Genomic DNA, 7,328 nt, shown 5'->3' on the forward strand with positions numbered 1-7,328 from the left:
AGCAGCCCGTCCCTGCGGCTGTCTTCCTGATTAAACTCCGTGTTCGTTAGCTTTTGGGCAATTAACCTTATATGTTGATTTCAATAATTAAATATGCTAATTTCAAGCCAGTTCAATATCAGCATTTAACACCAATTTGCGGATCTGCTCAAATTGACCCAAAGGAGATTAATAGCATCTCACAGCAATTCACCTCCGACCTACTGCGTGTAAAGAGCCTGGCTGCCTCTTCCCCACAGCCCTGAGGCTTGTGTCACTGGATAAAGATCCCCCAGTCACAGCCACATAAATGCAAAGTGGTGGGACCAAAACTTTCACCAAATTCAAGCTGTGATCTGTGTGGGCCAGGGCACCCCACCCCAGGTGAGGAGTCCTGCCCTGGGGAGGAGGAGCCTGCAGCCCACTCCGTGGGCCTGGGCAAGACTAGGGCCAGAGGCACAGGCTTCCCCTGGTGTGGGGATGGTTGTGATGTGGGCCACCCCCTCCTGGCTCACCCTATCCCACAAGGCCCTGGAGCCCACAGTGGGCAGCCCCCTGCCCAGCTGCAGTGTCTGGGAGCACATTCTCACCTGGCCTTTGGTCCTGGATCCAAGGTGGCTAGTCCTCACCAGCAGCCTCTGCAGCTCCAGGGTAGGAAAGGGCTTCAGAGTCTCCCACCATGGGCCTTCTTCCATGCCAGGGAGGAAGGGGAGGGTACAGCGTCCCCAGTACCCAGGCTCACTGCCTTCTGGGCACTCAGACCCATGGAGACCCACCCTCACTTTCCCAGCGGCCACCAGGTGTCGCACCTGGGCCTGAGATAAACACTGCAGTTGCGTCCTGTCCAGGCCACAGCACCCCTATGGGACGAAGTAGAGCCGTTTCCTGGACCTGTCCCCGGCAATAAATCTTGATGGAAACAGACTACCACATTTCTCCCGAGGAGCGCCTGGTGGGGTTGAACTGCCAACCTTTCGGTAAATAAACAAGCATGTAACCGTATGCCACTCAGCTCCTGGGCCTGGGATGGAACCAAAGACACTCACAGCCATTGAGCCGATGTCAATGCTTATCCCCCTTTAGGGCTTGGGCAGGAATACGGAAAATCCGGGAACTGACAGAAGAACAGAGGAATGTGTCTTAAAGAAGCACAGACAGCATGTTCCTCAGAAGCAAGGATGGGAGACGTCGGTCCACATACGTTGGACATGTTCTCAGAAGAGATGGATCCCTGGACAAGGACATCGTGTTTGGTCAAGTAGGGGGTGATGAAGAAGAGGAAGACCCCCTAGACAGACTGACATTGTGGCTTCTGCAGTGGGCTCAAACGCAACAGCACTCGTGAGGCTTGTGCAGGACCAGGCCGTGTTAGCTATGGGCCAAAGCTAACAGCAGCAATAACCCCTTGAGTTTCCGAGGCTGTAAAACTTTTCAGAAGCAGAAAGCTTCATCTTCATCCCATGGAATGGCTAGCAAGTTCAAACTGCTGCCCAGTATGAGACCCGCTGCCTGCCGGGCTCCTTTCCTGAGACAGGAAGGGACTGAGGACCTAGGGATCTACAGGGAGCTGTAGACCTGGGCACCGAACATTAGCCTGGGGATGGGGATGATTAGACCCAGTGCCATGTTCTGTGGGTTTGGGGATGTCACACCACATGGAAGAAGCCAGAGAGAGTTCCATGCCCATCACATGGGGCCACAGGCTTAAGTAGTGGCTGCGATGTGGGGTGCTGACTCATCTCCCACTGGACTTGGGGATCCTTGAACCAGGCTTCTGACTTCCCATTCACCAGGTGCTCCAGCAGGCTGGTGGGCTGCCTCACGACCTTCCAAGCCTGCCTCTGCAGAGTGCCCAGCGGTCTCACCCAGGTCTGCCCATCTAGCTCTGAGGGAGTAAGCTGGGGGGCGGGGGGTGCCCAGTGGGGAGCAAGCAACCCAGGGGTGAGGAAGATAGGGACTTGGGTCTGAGCAAAGCTTCATAGGGGAGACCTTGGCAATGGGCTGGTCCCTAGCTGAGCCCTCACTTCTCCATCTGAGAAGTGGGAGCAAGAATGACCCAGCCTTGTCTCCCTCCCAGGGCACAATGGAACGGTGGACCCTAGGGGAGCCCAGTGAGTGCTCAGGATGGAGGTGTCTCCTCCCTCTTCTCTCAACACCCCAACGGGTGTGCTTCCACAGGTGACTCAAAGGACGCTGAAGGTGGGCCCCCATCTAGGTACTTGGAAAGCCAGAAGCCAAACCTTCTATATGGTGCAGGAAGGGGAAGGGCAGGGGGTGGTGCCCAGTGCCTGCGGAGCTTAAACAGCAAAGTCTACAGTAGGTCCCTCCATGCCTTGGCAGCTGCAGGCGACTGGGACAGAACAGCTTTCCTCCATCTGGTCTGGCTGGCTCATGCTGCCACCCAGGGCTGCCCTGCACTGAGGGTTCCCTCCTTTCCCAGAATGGACACACACACACACACACACACACACACAGGGCCTCAAACCCTTCTCCCTTCCTGAAGTGCAACATATAACTCATACATGGCCTTTCTATACTTGATCATATAACTTCCACAACATGATTGGCTGGCACTATGGTACTTATACTCCAAGGGATTGATTAGCTCCCATTCAAGTGATTCGTTGTCTACTGAGGGGCTCTGTCAGTTGATTGTCCTGGCAGGAGGGCCATGACTTGGTAAGAAGTAAGCTTACATAAAGACCAATGGCACAGAGGATCAGGGGAGACTTCACTAGGAAGGGGGGGTCAGGAATGGAGTGGTCCTTTGGACCAAGGATCTGGGGTCCCTGTGCTAAGAATCTCCTAGTCCCAGAAAAAAAAGCAAACCATGAAGAAAGTCCAAGCTCTCTCTCCATAGAGAGAGCTGAATGCCTTCGGACAGCTTGCTTGGAAGCTAGAAGAGTCCTAATGTTCAACCCTGCAGAGCAAGAGAGGCCCAGTGTGTCCTGTGCACGGGTTGCAAGCCTACCCCCTCTGGACAGTGGGAACCCAGGTAGCATGGTGGCAAGAGACCTCCCAGACCCAGGTAGCATGTTGGGAGCCTGCAACAGAGTCTTAGAAAAGTTTAGCAGAGAAGGCTCTGGATTCCTCCAGCATCACAGCCCAGTGGCAGCGCCAAAGCCTGGTGCGCCGAGCGAGCACGGAGCAGGGGGTGAAAGCTGGAGGCGACAGTGACATCAACACAGCCTCTGGCATCTGACCTGCAAACGGAGGATGACTGCTGTTTAAAGCAAGACAGAATGAAACGCTGCACCGTCCTCCCAATTGTTCTTAAGTTTGAGACATTGTTGAGGCCACGGTGTCCACCCACCGCATCGAGGGTCCTCTTTTTGGCCGCCCCTCTACCTTCCCAAGCATTATGTCCTTCTCCAGGGACTGGTCTCTCCTGGCAGCATGTCCAACGTATATGAGATGAAGTCTGGCCATCCTTGCCAATAAGGAGTATGCTGGCTGCACTTCGGCCAGGAGCGATGTGTTGACTCTCTAGGCAGTCCCTGGTGCTCTCCATCCTTCGCCAGCACCGCAATTCAAATACATCCACTCTTCTTCGGTCTTCCTTGTTCAAGGCCCAACGTTCACGTGCATATGACGCCATTGGAAGCGCCATGGCTTGAGTGAGGTGCACTCCAGTGCTCAAAGTAACATCCTCGCTTTTCAACACCTTAAAGAGGTCTTGTGCAGCTGATTCACCCAACGCGATGCGTCGTTCGACCGCCGCTTCCATGAGCATTGATTATGCCTCTAAGCAAAATGAAAAATCCTTTCCCATTGATCATGATGTGACCTATTGGTCTAGTTGTGAGGATTTGGGTCTCCCTGACATTGCATGCACTGTAATCCATACTGAAGGCTACAATCCGTGATCTTCATCAGCAAGGGCTTCAAGTCCTCCTCACATTCAGCAAGCAGAGTTGTGACATCTGCATAACACAGGTCGTTCATAAAACTTCATCCCATCCTGATGTGGAATTCTTTTTCATATAATCCAGCTTCTCTGATGATTTGCTCAGCACACGGATCGACTATGTCTGGTGAGAGGAGACAGCTCTGATGCACACCTTCCTGGTTTTAAGCCCTGCAGCATTCCTCTTGTTCTGTTAGCGCAGCTGCCTCTTGATCCATGAGCACAATGAAATGCTGTTGTGGAATTCCCTTTCTTCCCAAGACTGCCCAGAGTTTGTTCTGATCCACACAGTCGAATACCTTTGCATTAGGTATCATGAAGTCAGTAATGACCTTATGTACTTCAGACCTAAGAATGAAGATGAGTGATTTGAGGAAGAGTAAGCGTCTCCCCTTCAACAATATGGGTTTGTTGTGTATTGTATATTGTGTGTTAATTCATCCTCACGGCTTTTATTTTGCCAGCACGCTCTAAGGATCATGTGTCCGGCTCGCCTGCTCACAGGTGAAGCTCGGGTCAGGACTGGTGGGTGGAGTGCCTAGTGCCAGCGGGCGTGGGAGTCTCGCTCTTAGCAGACATCTGTGCCTGGCAGTGTGAGGCATGGCCTGTCTGTGTGTGCACCAGGCAGACAGACAGCTGAGTATGTCACCCCTCAGTTGGCTCCCGTCCCTGCCACCCTGGGCGTGGGGTGCAGCTGGGGGAGCATCGGCCTCTGGTGGGCACACCCTGCTCTGCCACAGCCTTCCTGCTGCCGTTATCCTTTCTCTTTCCGCTCATAACACAGGCTGACACTTCACTCGCCGACGGTCACCCTGCTGGTTGGGGTCCCAGGCCAGCCCCCAGGAGTAGAATGGGGCTAAGGAGGGACATGGAACCTCAGCGAGAGATTGGAGGTGTCTGCCCTCCACAACCCCTACCCCACCCAGAGCTCCAAACCCCAGACCAACACCCTGAGACAGGTGAAGCCCAGGGGTTGTTTTCTCTACTAGCCCCTCTGCCAACCCCCTCAGCCTCATGCCCCCATTTCCATGTCCCTGCCCAGGCCATGCTTCCTGGCCTCTGCTCTCAGAGGGACTTTGTCCCCAGATGCCCAGTTCTCTCAGACAGACCTGGTGCCGCCGCCCCCACCCCCACTCCCCGCACCTCCCTGCAGCTCAGGCAGACCCTCCTAGTCAGTGCTCTCCTGGGGTCAGCTGAGTACCTGGGGAGGGGGGAATCCTGGGGCCCCCGCAGCCAGAGAGGAGCTCAGAGCTGAAATCAAGCCTCAGGAAACACAAAGGCACAAGCCCCTGGAAATGAAACCGCACAGTTCTAAATGAAGCAGGGGTGGGAAAGGCAGCGGGGGAGGGGGGGTGCACTTTGAAACATGTCAAACTGAAGGAGCACAGGTGTAGGGGGGTGAGGGTCGCTCTGCAAAGGAAACTGACGGGACTGAATCTTGACATCGGGAAGGAGCAAAGGTCTCAAATCAACGATCTGAGTGCCCGCCTCAAGAAACTAAAGGAAAAAAGACAAAATAAACCCGATTGATAACAATAGAGTGCCCATCGACACACTGAAAACAGGGAGGTGACAGAGAAAATCTTCAAAACAAAAAGCTATTTATTCCTTAGAAAAGAATGAAGAGCCGGAGAATTGAAGGCAGAAACCCAAACAGAAATCAATGTCTGTCGATAGAGAAATGGACAACCAAAGGTGGCCCCACTGACAACAGAACAGCACACGTCGAGAGCAATGACCTTCTGGGCAAAGGACTAAGACACCGCCTGGTACTGCGCCCCGACGTCACAGTCATGACATTTGTCACCTAGGAAAGTCACAGCCACCCGGCAGCACACAATAGCACTCCTAGGGTTTCCAAGGCTGCTGCTCTACCCAGGAGCCCCAGTGGTATGGTGGTTAGGTGTTTGGCTGTGGTCTGCAAGGTTGGCACTTGGAAGCCAGTGCCTGCTCCTTGGGAAACAGACCAGGCTTTCTACTCCCATAACCAGTTGCAGTCTCGGGTTGCTATGACTGGACGGCAGTGAGTTTCATTTTCTGAGTTTTATCTCGATCTCCCAGGGTGCAGCAGATGTGTTCTAACTACCGATGGGCGGCGTGTAACCGCTGCACCCACAGGTGCTTGTCCTGCAAAACCAAAGACGCCAATATTCGATCCTTAAACCAGATCCCGTGAGTATCAACTGCTCTGTTCTGTTGCTGGGCGGGCTCATTTCGAACTCTGTGCTTCGGTGTGGGTAAGTCCTCTTGGCCACCCTGCCCCCTTTGCCCTCACATCCGGTCTGCTTTTAGTCCATCTTAAGGAGATCCGCTTGAAATTCTAGAATGGCCATTTGACTCTTTCCGTATAGAGTCCAGCCCTTTGGGGAACTGTCTGTACAGCCATGTGTTCATTCTTTTCTTCTTTCTGCTTTTATCAGCGCATCCATCCCTGTGATCTGCGCATATGTGCCTGCCTCCGTGCCCGTTGGTTCTTCCTCTTGTCGGTCTCTCCTTCAGATCGCTGCTCACCTTTCCCTGCCTCTCATGTGCCTGCATCTGTCCTTTGCCCCAATCCTGCAAACCACAGGCGGGTCTGCTCCGGATACACAGAGTCTAGCAGAGACACACGTGTGCTCCTGTGCTCACTCGAGTGAACACACGGGTGAGTAGCGTCAGGGATCGGAAAGAGCTCTGGCCTAGGAGCAGAGCAGAGAAGGCCCAGCTCCTGGCTCCGGCACCGCCAAACTGGGTGACGTTGAACAAGCTGCTGACCTTGCCTGCACCCCAATGTCCTCTTCTGTTAAATAAACTCTGGCAGACTGCCTGGCCATGTCAACACGCATCTTTGAGTAAACTCCCCTCAGTCTGAGCAGCAGGAAACTATGTTTCACTGTGGCCTGGAGGGCACCAAGCTCTGTCCCCAGTGTCCCCTAGTTCCTGTCCAGCCACACAACTAGCCCCTTCCACCCCAGAAGACCAGCACGGCGGCATTCCGATAGTCAGGCTGCCTCTAGAGGGCGCCCTGCCAACAGGCACCTGGCTTTCCCCACCACCTGCTCAGAGGTAAATGCCTGCTCCGAGACAGCCTGCAGGACCGTGGAACCGCCCCAGTGGGTCCCAAGGCTGTGGTCTGTGCTGGAGCAGAGCGGCAGGGCTTGTCTGTTGCGGAAGTGTCTGTTGGCACCGAGGGAGTGGCCATTGCTCCCCCAGGTGCCTTCATCACACACCACCGATTTGATGGACTGGTTTTCTTGCCTGAGCTGCGTGGCATTTTTACCGAGCAGATCCACTGGTTTAATCTCCCGCCACTCCCTGTCTCAGCTTCGTACTGCCCGGAGCGCAGGAAACGCCAACCTTCCCAGCACCACCCTGCGTCCCAGGACTGGAGGTTGGCGCGGAGATCTGGGGAGGAGAGGGGTGGGGAAGGAACTGGTGTTGACGGCCAGTGTCTGAGCCGCCC

This window comes from Echinops telfairi, unplaced genomic scaffold (genome assembly GCF_000313985.2).
Source record: "Echinops telfairi isolate 266 unplaced genomic scaffold, ASM31398v2 ScPeMD7_7457;HRSCAF=8495, whole genome shotgun sequence".
Classification (NCBI taxonomy): domain Eukaryota; kingdom Metazoa; phylum Chordata; class Mammalia; order Afrosoricida; family Tenrecidae; genus Echinops; species Echinops telfairi.